This window comes from Trichosurus vulpecula, chromosome 1 (assembly GCF_011100635.1).
Source record: "Trichosurus vulpecula isolate mTriVul1 chromosome 1, mTriVul1.pri, whole genome shotgun sequence".
In the NCBI taxonomy this organism is placed as follows: domain Eukaryota; kingdom Metazoa; phylum Chordata; class Mammalia; order Diprotodontia; family Phalangeridae; genus Trichosurus; species Trichosurus vulpecula.
This window is the reverse complement of record NC_050573.1, coordinates 256,341,678-256,355,084: the sequence shown is the minus strand read 5'-3', so window position 1 is coordinate 256,355,084 and position 13,407 is coordinate 256,341,678.

Below are 13,407 nucleotides of genomic sequence, written 5' to 3'. Positions count from 1 at the left end.
GTCCTTCTACATTGTCCTCTATTTACTACTCCCACTTTCCTATCTCTGAGAAAGACAATTCTTCTGCCTGCCAATACAACACTTCTAAATAGATTTTTGATTCCATCTCTATGATTTCCAATCTCTCCTCCTGTCTTCCAAGATCTCGTTTCAATCAGCCTTCTCTCTGCTTCATCATCAGTCTACTATTATCTCTTAGCTTCTTCCCTATAGCCTAAAACATGCCTAGGGATCTATTAAAAATTAAAAATCGGTCAAAAACTCTCCAGTTGACCCTGCTATTCTCTCAAACTATTGTCCTATAACTAGTGTTTCTTTCACAGTCAAATAGCTAGGAAAAGAAAAACCAAGTTTTCCAATTGCCACTTCAATTTTCCACTTCCCCAACCTTCTTGCAATATGAAGAAGGAGGTAGAAAGAAGAGAAAAATCAAATGCACATTTCTCATGACAATTAAATAATACAATGAATACAGTAATGAATATAATGATAATGTTGCATGATAGTATGGAGATGAGCCTTTGATATCTGACCTCCAACTTCAACACTGTACTGAAACTGTGCTCTCTAAATTCCCTATACATCTTAACTGATAAATTGTTTTTCTCAGTGTCATCCTTTTTGACTTCTAACATTTAACATTGTTGACCACATTATCATCATAGTTACTCTCTCTTTCCCTTTGCTCTCCCCTTGTCTTACTCCTACCTATGTTACTACGCATTCATAGCCTCCTTTTCTGGACCAATATCCATCTTCCACCCAATTAATATGAGTTTCTCCTAAGGCTTTGTCTTGGACCTTCTTTTCCATCTTGATAAACTCATTAGCCCCCATGGGTTCCATTATTATATCTATTCAGATGACTTACCTTCCTTTCTCTTACCTTTCCTTCCTTTCCCTTATCTTTCCTTCCCTTCCTATGTGTATATATGTGTATACATGTATGTATATACATATGTGTGTGTGTGTGTGTGTGTGTGTGTATGCACACACACATATATTTGTTTGCCCTTCATTCTCGAAGTGGATCAATGACATCAGAAGGATGATGTCTTGACTTGCAAATGAATTGGATTTAAGTGAGGCAGGGCTGTGCAAAGTCATCAAAGTCATCTTCCAGGGTCATCTGAGTCCAGTGGCAAGACACTGATCTGGACAACTGGAGATGACCCCAGACGCAACGGGAGACCTTGTCCTTTTTAAGCCAAGGTCTTTCCCAGGTCTCAGTTTGTATGAGGTAACAGCCATCTCTGTCTCAAATTTAATATGTTCAAAACAAAACTCATTTTTCTGTATAAATTTTACCTCTTCCTCAAATTTTCCTATTTTTTGTTGAAAGCACCAGTATCCTTTCAGTTATACAGGTTATAAACTACTTATCACCCTTGTCTTGCTTATTGATTAGACTTCCTACACACCAAACAGTTGGTAAGTCTTATAGATTTTACCCCCACATCATTTCTAATATCTGGCCCCTTTTCTCTGCTTTTACTCTCATCACCTTTGCTTGGACTATTATAATAACCTAATAATTGGTCACCTAACTTCTAATCCCTATTTTATACAATTCATCTTCCATACCAGCATCAATTTAACATTCCTAAAACAGAGGTCTGACAAGGTCACTCCACTCCTTGAATACCTTGAATGATTCCTCACTTGCTCTATGATTAAATTTAAATTTGTCAGTTTGGCATATAAGGCCTTCCACAATCTTGTGCCTGCCAATATTGCTATTCTTATCTCATTTTAATCCTCTTTTTGAACTCAGCCTTCTACATAAGATGCTTCCAAAACTCAGTATTCCATCTCTGGAAATTTGTACAACCTATATCCTGTAAGGCGTTCAGAATCACTGCAGCCCAGCATTGGAAGGCACTCAGTGGCTATTCAAGTCTACTTTGTATTCAACAAGAATCCCTTCCGCAACATACCCCCCAAGTGGTAACCCTTCTATTGAGGGGGAACTCAATACTTTCAAAGTCAGTCATTTCCAATCTTCTATAGTTCTAATTGTTGAGGACTTTATCTTTACTTCAAGCTTAAATATAACTCCTTCCATACTCTACCCATTTCTCCCTTTTCATTTTTGCCTCTCAGAGTCCTTGTATATAAGCTCATGTACAAACTCATACATGAAGAGATTTCTCATTCTCATTCAGTATACTGTTTATGTCATGATAAATCAAAAAGCATTTTTAAGTGACAACCATGTGCCTGATACTGTGTTAAGCACTGGAAATATAAAGAAAGTCAAGCAAGGAAGCAAGCAAGAAGGGAAGGAAGGAACGAAGGAAGGAAGGAAGGAAGAGCCAGAGAGAAACGCAGAAAGAAAAGAGAAGAGAAAAGAAAATCAGTCCCTGCTCTCTAAAATACAGCCATCTGGGGGAAAACATTCAAACAACTATGTACAAACAAGATATATTCAGGATAAATTGGAAATCTTGACGAGAAGGCACTACGATTTAGGAGATATGAGAAAAGCATTTATCTGTCACTTGAAGAAAGCCAGAAAAGCCAGGTGAAGGTGAGGAGGGAGGTTATTCTAGGCACAGAGAATGGTCAGTAAAAAATTCCCAGAGTGAGAAGATAAAGTATCATGTAAGGAACAGCAAGAACGGTCAGTGTCACTAGATCACCGAATATGAAGAAGGGAATGAGGTATAAAAAGCCTGGAACAGTATGAAAGGGATAGGTTATGAAGAACTTTAAAATCCAAAGAGATTCTTTTAGTTTTGATCTTTGATGTAATAGGGATCCATTGGCATTTATTGAATGAAAGAAGTTATTTGGTCAGACATGAATGTTAGGAAGGTTGGTTTGATAGTTGACTAGAGGATGGATTGGAGTATGGAGAAAATTAAGGCGAGGTGATCAGTCAGAAGGTTGGAGCAGTAATCCAGGTGTATGGCAAAGAGAACCTACACTAGAGAAGAGACAATGTCAGAGATGAGAAGGGGTCATATGCAAGAGGTGTTAGAAAGGTAGAAATGACAGAACTTGGCAACTGGTTAGATATGATGATGATAAGTAGAAGAGAGTGAAGAGTCTAGGGTGGCACTTTATTTGTGAGCCTGGATGGTTTAGAGGATGGCAGTGTACTCTACAATAATAGGGAAGTTAGGAAGAAGTAGTAGGGGTGGAGAGTTAAGGTGTTCAGTTTTGGACATGTTGAATTTAAGAGATCTATCCAGTTTAATATGTCTAATTCAGTTTGAGATGTCTAGTCCAACAAACACCGAAAAAAAGAACTCCCCTCTATGACATATTCAACATATGACCTTAGAGCCAATTCCATTGTAATCCCTGCACTTTCTCCTTTGAACAGTTTCTGTTCCTCAGTCCAATCCATCTTAATGAAATGAACTTTAAAAAAATTGTAGTATAGTCTCATTAAAATGAAAGCAAATAAAAACAATCTCACGTTGATAGGAGCACCTTCCATGTGAAGGTGGGTTGGTTTTGTTTTGTTTTGTTGTTGTTGTTTTGGTTTTTACTATTTTCCTGATTTAAAATGGATGTTCAAAGATCTTAAAAACTCATTTCAATCATATTGTAAGAACCTTTTATTAAGCCTGAAATTTAAGATTTTTTAAATTAAATTTTTAATTTTTAAATTGGTCTATATCGGCTGACCAACCTGTCTATACTGACATGCCACAGGTTACACAATGAAAGAGTTTATTTCTCTCTGTATTTTCTTATAACAGCAAAGACTGTTTTTCTTCTCACTGCTTTTGAGATTTATTCATGTTAACTCCCATTAGAGTTAATTGGAGTTACATACATAAATCCCTCTTGCTTCAAGTGGAGAATAGGTTTCTTTAATGTAGTTTTTATTTTTTAATAAGGTTAGACTTAAAATAGATTCTTGTATACAATGGTCCTCTTTAGTTTGTGAAATTAAAATGCCTTTAACAACTTTTAGGGTTAGGAAACTGAGATCAGTGAAAAGAAACCTTTCTTATTTTAATTCAGCTGCATTAGTATATAATCATTACAAATTACAAGTTGGTAATGAAAGAAATAGGAAAGTAAACTGAAACAGTATTTTCCTAACACACCATCACTGTTTACACAGCATTCTTTGCCTTCTTCCTGGTATTACACGGTTAATGGTATATCATTTTCAAGTCTATGTGGAATATTTCTATTTGCTTCTGTTAACTATTAAAAGCATTGTGTAGATAAATTGCTTTGTGGTGAATTAAAAATATGCTGTAGTTTCCAAAGTAAAGGTAAAATTCAAATGCTCCTCTTTAAAAGAGGTCTTTGCTAATCTTCTCCCCAACTCCACTCCCAGTTACGAAGTTAGCCCTCAAATTACTTTGTATTTACTTTGACTCTATTGTGTATTGACTCAACTGTATACATTCTGTTTCCACATCGGGCTCCCCTCCCCCTGCCCAAAAGTAGAATATTAGCTTCTGGAGGGCAGAAAGGTCTGTTTTGTTTTTGTCTGTATAGTCCTATCACATAGCTAAGTTTCTGACACATATTGGAATGCATGTTTCATTGAATTGTTTTTGCTATGGTAATCTTTGGGGGAGGTAATATGTCTAGTTTTGAATTATAATAGATTAGTCATTACCTACTTTCCAGCTACTAAAATGAGCTTATCATAATACCTCGCTTGGATTTGCCAGATGTTTTTTTTTTTCTCTCTCCACATTAAGAAACTGGAAAACAACTCTTATTCCAAACCTAACATTATTTTAAAATGATATTGTTTTCCCATACCAAAGGTAATGAATGCGTTAGAGCTGTACTCCCCTGGCCTCCCAGTAAAAGAAAGGCATACTGCTTATGGGATAATAAATTTTTAAAGTCACTAGACTATCTCACCTAGATTAATGGTTGACCTTAATTTAAGTAATAGTTAAGTATATTCAAAAACAGTACTTAAGAAATAATGTTGCATAGATCAAAGATGAAATAATAAATTATATTTTTTCAATACCTATCATACTTTTGAAAGTGTGTTCCCACAAAAAATTGTTCATCTTAACATGTTATAGAAGATTCATAGAATTCATTTCAAGGATTGCCTTTTATCAAAAAGGGCTGAGCTACTGATTTCAAGAAGAGACTTTGTATTTTGTAAAACAGTCTTACAGACAGAATTTTTGGTGGTCGAATGGCTTTTAGAAATAATTTCACTAATTTTATACTAGCCTTGTCTACTTGTGCCATATCCTTATGTTCTGATTTTATATATGTATGTATATGCGTGTATGTGTATTTATATATACACATATATACATATACATACACATATACTATACACATACAATATACATATATGTATATATGTATACATATGTGTGTATGTATGTGTGTATATATGTGTGTGTGTTTATATGTGTATATATATATATATATATGTATATATAATCTGGAAGATCATAGATCTATCCCAAGAACATAAAGAATTTTCTGTGCATAAACATGAATTCCCAAGGGAAATAGAAAGAGATTAGAAGGGAGAAACAGAGTATATTCCTTTTATTTTCATCTCACTGTCTGATTTTCCTTTAGCTTGTAACTTTCATTTTGTTAAGCCTTTTATTTATTCCCTTAGAGTCTGGGATCAGAGGCCAATATTTTGTGTATGTGTGTGTATGTGATTTTTATACGTGTTATTTTTTCCACTTTTCTTCCCATTTAATAGAATTTACAGTAAAACTGGTGTACTGCATTTCTGTACATTCTTAATTTGGGGAAAAATTCATGTTCTTGTGATAAAAAACAAACCATATTTTAATTAAGGAAAAACAATAAGTAAAAGGGAACATTCCTATGAAATTGACCCAGAGCATCCCAGTCCATTACTTGTGCCTTTCTCTCTATAATTCTTAATTATTATCTGTTCTGTTCCACTTGAGACTTATAAATAGATTTTAGCTATTGCATTTTGTCAAATATGACATTATCAAAAGAAGCTAGCAATTACTAAATATGCACAGAAATACATTTCTTTAGAAGACACATTAATGCATTTCTTACAGTAATGTACATTCATAAATGTTTATATAAGCATATATTCACAAAAGTTAAATAGAACAATTTAAAATAAATTGTTCATTTGTTATAATACCTTCCCCTACAATAAATATGCCATAAAAAATCTGCAGTCGCATTGACCATATGAATATCCTGCTGGAAATATATTCGGAAAGTGAACTGAAGTCTTTCCTATATGTAGGGAGAGATATAATGAAGTTTATTATTTCAAGGTCAGTTTTGCTTTCTTATGCTGTTATGTCAGGAGACCAAAGCAAGGGAAAAATATGTTAGAGTTCAGTGGCAAGTGAGTTTATTATTGCAGATGTATAGTTGCAGAAATTTAGTATTCAGTTCTATAGAATAATTGATAAAATGAAGGAAAACCATATTCTTAACTATTTTATGTTGGGCACATTATTATATGGAATTTTTCTAATGGGACCATATCCAAGTTGTGGTGTTAACAGATGGAATCCTGTTGGGGTTCCACATTTTTAGTTATTTAGGACTTTAGTAAACAGTGATTTTATCCAGTATGTGATTGGAACAGATGTGATCTTATCAGGGTTCCACTTTTTTTCAGGGGCATAAAATTGCCATGATTTGCTGTACAGTGCTGGAGTTTACTTTTTTGTGGTTTTTAGAACCAGAGTCCTTTTTAGCCAGAATTTGCCCTTGGGTTCTAAAACATCATAATAGGGAGTTAATGTTTTATTCTCTATTAATCCCATTAAATCCTTTTAATATTAGAGCATGTGTTGCTTTATAGCATTAACTAGTGTCTTGCACTCAACAGTATTTTCACAGTTTATGACACTGCTTAGGGCATTAACAAACAGCTGTTTGAATTAAATGAGCAGTTAAGGACCCTGTTCATTAACTCAAAAGTTTCATGTATTTTTAATTCCTTAAATCTAATGGTATTATCACCCTCCAAGAAATCTATCTTTGATTATAATTTGTTCTGGCCACTATTGGTTAGGGGGGAAAGTATTATTGTTTTTGAATATGAGTCATATCAGGGGTGGATATCTCTAATGAATTTTAACTATCTCATAACAGTTTCATTCTTATGGGATATAAAACTTTAAAAGTTGTTTACGGCAGTTGTGTTAAGATTTTCTCCAATTTTGGTTACTGATGACTTCATTTAGCTAATGTAAAGAGGCAGTTGGAACAGAATTATTTGCATTTGAAATGGCGCAATCAGAGGTTTGTGACTGACTCATTAACAAAAAAAGAAAATTGTATTTGGACAGTGATATAGTGTCTGATGCAGTCCCTAATGCAAAGCAAAATGTTAGTCAACGGTTTTCCATACCAAAAAATCTTAGCTTCAGGAGACTTCAAGACTTCACTTGCTCACAAAAACAAGTGTTTGGCTGACTCTTGGATTAACTTTTCCATATGGTCTTCCTCACCTTGCATGATCTCACTCACCTTGCACTCTTAGTGTGAAGGTAAGTTATTAATTAGAAGGAAAATATTAAATGAATGACAACTAAAGGATCCCTCAACTAAAACTTTTGATTTTATTCATCATCATGATCAACATACAGTTATACTTTAACATTTTTTTGAGAATTAATATTGGAGTCCTAAACTAAACATTTTCTCATTAGTATCTGTGAATTCTGGATAAAAAGATGTATTCCTTACCTATTAAGCAATTAATTACAAAGTCCAAGTTGGCCATACGATTTAAAAAACAAAAGACTGTCTTCAGATTCCTATTGCTTGAGCTTTTTGAAAATTCAAAAGAAACATAAAAAATGGTTACAGAAAAGAAAATAGCCTAGACAAAAGTTGTGAATCAATGAAATTTTCTATACCAACTTAAGACAAAAATTCTTCCTTTGTCATTTCTAAAAAGTGAATAAGCATTCATCTTGGATCTGTTCAGTGTATACCTAAAGGGATTCGCAGGATGACTTTTGAAGGCCCCTGTTGGTCCCTTTAAATTCTTTCTAAATCTGTTCAGCAGATATTTTTGATTTCAGGCATAGCTTCTACAAGAAACTCTCATTCACTAAATTACTTTGAATTTATTTTGTCTTTATTCTACATGTACATATATATCTACTTGATATTTCCCTGATAGAATGTAAACTCCTTAAGGGAAACAGCTCCATTTTTTTTTCTTTGCATTTCCCAGCTCCTGGCATTTGGTAAGTGCTTAAAAGATGCATTTTTTACTGAATGACAGTCTTTTAGTTTGTACCAAAAATTGTGGTAGTAGATTCAATAGTATACTTAAGATTTGTCCAACATTTCCATTTTGTCCCTGTGACAAGAGACAAAAACATGGTCAACTTTTCAAGGAGTATGTTTTAGAAAAAATTTAAGTGAATTCTGACAATTTGAATATTCTTGACTAATTGGCATCCACAATTTTTTAAGGTAAGGTCACCATTACATTGTACTGTTGAGAGAGTAGCCTGTGATAATACTTTATAAGGATGTTAAGTACATAGAGTTCTAATTATTCAAAGTAATTTAAATAAGACAAAAAAGAAAGAAAAAGATGGTGTATCATAGTGGTCCCCAACCTTTCCACATATGAGAAAATGTGTCTCAGCCCACCCACATACACATGCTAGTAGTAGTAGTGCTAATATTATCCACTTATTGAGAAAATACAAATGTTTTTGGTGACAAAAACTCCTTTTTATTCAGGAGCATTTTTAGGGGAATTTGTAATTTGCTAATCATCTGCATACATTTGAAATACAGTAGTAAATTTATTGTAATACACTTGAGTCAATAAAAGACATACTGCATACTTTGTTAGATTTAAATAAAAACCAAACTATAAGTATTTCATATATACATGGACTTGTAGATCACTTGGTTTAAAATTGAAGGACTATGGAAGCTCGTCTAACTTTGTGACCACAATACACTGAGGCCAAAAAAAAAAAATGCCAGTGAATTGAAACTTATCTGCTTAGGAGGGCAATTTATTTCCATTCATATTCCATTTTCTTGATGGTTCTGCATCTTTTCTTAGCTTGAGTCCATAAAAATGTTTTTAAGGAATTCAATGGACCAATTACTTTCCAGAGAAATTGTCAGACAAATGTAGAAGCATTTTTGATATTTCCAGTATTCATGGGTCACCAAACCTTTGTGCTTCTATCCCTCACAAACCATTAGATGAATGAAGATGGGCCTTTTTTTCTTGTATCCTCCCCACAAATATCTGTTTTCTTCTAAGGTGGTGTCATTGTACACATTAAATATGTAATCCTTGATTAATTGATTTCTAATTTTATTTATTCACATCACTTAATTCTTATCTTAATTCTTATTTATTTGGCAGCCTCATGTGTTATCTGAGTAAATACTACTAACTACCACTGTTTATATAGAGCTTTGTGATTTACAAAGTGGTTTTCATATTGTATCTCATTTGATTCTCACAAGAACCTTATGAAGTAGGTGCTATTACTATTCTTTTTTAACAAATGAAGAAACTGAGGCTATGAGAGGTTAAGTGACTTATTCATGGTTGCTCAGCTAGCAAATATCTACACTAGAATTTGAACTAGTCTTTCTGACTCTGTCTTCAATACTGTCTCCACTATGCCACCTATGAATCCAATATAAACTGAAAGTACAACTGTCAATCATACTATGGGCAGTAGTAGGCTGGCTGTGAATACAGATTAAAGACCCTCAAAGGAAAAAATTTAGGCAGAACTGAGAACGTGGAACCAACTGATGTTAGGGCCAGTGGTCTATAACTATGGGAGCAGGCCCATACATGCAAGTAATTGATTTCAGATATGACACTGGATCAGTATATCAATTAATCAGATAGGTAAGATAAAGAGAATCAAATAAACTATACTGGTCAGCATAAGCATTATGTCTGAAATTAGGGAGGCTGTTTGGGTATCAAAGGATCAGTATCTTAAGCAAAGAATCTGAACAATAAATGTAAATAAAGCACCAGCAACATCTTAATATGTTTGCCTCATCCTAGAACATTTACTGCATCTTCTATTATAGCAAAAATAAGGCTGCAAGCATAGCTGGCCTGGGTTACTATAGTAAGGATTCATGCTTCAATTAAGAATTAAACTAGATGATTTCTAAGTTCCCTTACAAAATTTCCATATTTCAGTAAATTTCAAAGCTTGAGTACAGTAAAGTAGGGAGGGAAGAAGCATAGAAGAGGGCATCTTATTATATACAATTTCAACCTAGATATACGCAGCTATCAATATAAATGGAAATAAATCCTCACTTCACATTCATTCATTTCCTAGTACATTCGGGAGCTCCATAAATACCATTTGATGGTACTATTTTACCTTCAGAAAGGTCCTCTCTGACCTTCCCACAATTCTGCAAAATCTAAAACTCATTCTTGTTCATGTTACTGCTTAGTTGCATTTTAATGTCTCTCTCCATTTAAGGGACTTTTTGGGGGGTTAGTGTTGTTAAATCTCATTAATTCCATAGCCTTGAGCCAGTCTTTTAGTAGACCAATGATTGAAAGGCAAGGTTGAATAGAAGGAAGTTGGTGGTTTTGAAGAGCATGTCTGTATCATGATTAGCCACCATATCCCATATGCCTAAAAGAACGTTGAGAAAAGTTAACATGATTTTAAAATCAGGTACAGTTTCTTCCAAACCCAAACATTAGAAGGTAAAAGTGAAATAATTATATTCTTAGTGATTATGCTGGTGAAAAAAATAAGGTGTGGAATTAGTTGTTTCTTGGAATCTAAAGTTATCACTGAAAAGAAGTGATTTAAGAAAAAATAATGTTGTACTCTTTCACCCACATTGTGGTTTCATTGGCTTTTGGGTCTTGAGTCAATGTTTGTCAGTGATTGAAAGACACTGAGAAAGTATGTGACGAAGAGGGGGAGGAGGTTGAAAAACATTTCTCCTTTGTGCTCAGGCTGTAGATCCTATATAGCTCAAAGAAGGTTGAGAATAATTAATTAATAAGACATTAATCAATATGCAGGTACACTTCTTCAAGACATATATTCAAGGACTAAATAATTATATTCATGTTGATTGGTCTGGTAAACAAAACAAAAAGAATTATTTGTATGGAAATAGACATTTCTTGGATTTAAATGTATCATCTAAATAAATAACATAATTAAAATAATATCCTTTTTAACCATGATTGGAAAAATCTCATCTTTGGGACCTTGAGTCAATGTTTGAATAAACTGTCTATGTCAGTGATGAAACAGACATTCCCAAATGGCTGAATTCTGAAAGCTTTCCCTTTTGTGTTTAGGCATCATACCCTGTACACCTAAAAAAAGTTAATAAGACACGAAAGGAAAACCAGGTACAATTCCTCAAGACTTTCCTTCAAGGCCAAATACCAGAAACCAGGAACCAAATAATTACATCCTTAGTGATCTTCCTGCTGAAAGACTTTGTGCAGAATAGGATGTTTCTCAGAGGCTAAAGTTCTCAGTGCAAATGAATGCTTTAAGGAAGATAGTTGCTCCTCTACCTGAAGAGACCCAAGTAGGCTGAGAAAAGAATGTTCCAAAATGTCCACAGAAGAGAGGGCAGCTGGTCCTGGGCAAGAAAGCTTCCTCTGCAGCCATTATGCTGTCATTAGCTTGACATTTGTTATCAATGAATTGCGGCTGAACTATTGTTCCAAGGCTGTCGCTGTAAAACCATAGTGCATTGTAGTTTGTTGGAGGTTAGTAGCACTTGTTAATTTGATCAAGGCTGAAGTTTACGGAGGATAAAGTAAACAATGCAAACTGCAGACACCATCAGTTTCCTCTGGGCAGTGAAGTGTAGTTTGTTCCATTTACACTTCACAACAACATCTGATGGGCTTTGTCAGTGCTGCACAGAGTAATTAAACCTGAAATCAATAGCAGGCATTTGTCATGTTTACAGCCGCTCTTTCTGCTGGGTTAAACTCATCAGTTTAGTGCCGTTCGGTTTTACTGCAGAGACACGCTCCATTATGTCTTCAGGTACAGTTGAGATATTCAGTTACATGCCCAATAGTTTGAATACGACAGTAAGATTAAAAGGGACAGGCAAATGGACAGTTTTTGTAATTTATTTGCTGATTTCCTTAAACGGTGCTGGTTTCCATTTTCTTCAATTCTTTTGTATGAAACCCTTTGTGGCCTAGGATAATGCATCTCCCCTTGCCCCCAAATTGGAATGAAGTCTTCAACTAAAATGCAACAGGACTTGACATTGGCCATAACTTCACAAAGATAAACCTAGCATCTATGGGAATATGTTTTCAAGTCAAGAGAAGAGATAATGACCAACATTCAAAATAACTACCTTCTGGCTTGAGCAGAGTAGTCTTTGTCATTTTGGGGGATTGGGGTTGAGAATTGTTCAGAAGATTTCCCCCCATCTAAAGGTTTTAAAATCTCTTATCTGAATTTTCCTTTGGCTGCTCTTACTGTTCTTACATTTGTTTTCCTTAATGTTTTAGATGATAGGGTATATTGAATTTAACAAATTTGCAATTCACTGGTAATCTAGTTAGATTTTGCATTAGAAATTTGACAAGGATACTGGGAGAAGACTGAAAATTTTTTCCTTAGCTACTCAGAGAGATTCAGTGATCTAATGTGAGGCCTTTATGACCCTGGATTTTATAAAGAATATGTTAAGATATTATTCTGTCAATCTAGTAAAACTTCTTTGATAACTGAGATATAAGATACTAATACTAAAGGATTATTGTCAAAGGTGAAATTGGTTGGAAATCTGAGGTATATTTGAAACAATTTCCTAAAATAAACTTTTTAAAACACTTTTTACATTGATCACAATTTAGGACTATATTCCATTTCCCAAATATTTACATTAATGTCATATCAGAATGAAATCTCACATTTTTTATCCTAGCTTTTAAACACAGGAAATAAAATATTCTTAAGTGAATTTGACCTTAAACTTGTGTGAACAAGCAAACATTTAAGTGGGATCTGGTAGATTTTAGCAATAGTGTTCCAATTACTCAAATACAAAATTATTGCATAAAATGATGTTCAACTGTACCTCAAATGTATCTCTAAGAAAAACTATCATAAGTAAGCACAGTAATTCAGCATGCAACTACTGAACAGAGAAGTGGCTTGAAATTAAAGGATTGTTATTTAAATCAATTTAATAGGCAGTAACAGAAGCCTGATGCTTTATTAGCATTTCTGATTGGCTCCACACAGGAGCCTTTAAGAGCTGAGCACTTTAGTAATCAGGTTGGCCGCATCTGATACAGAGTAGGTGCTTAATAAATGCTTGCTGACTGATTGATGGTAAATAGGGAGTAGCTAAATTGATATCATATAAGTCACATGTCACATGTGTCATATCTGAAATGCTGACATCTTACTTCAGGTAAATCCGCAGCTTGAACCTATCAGC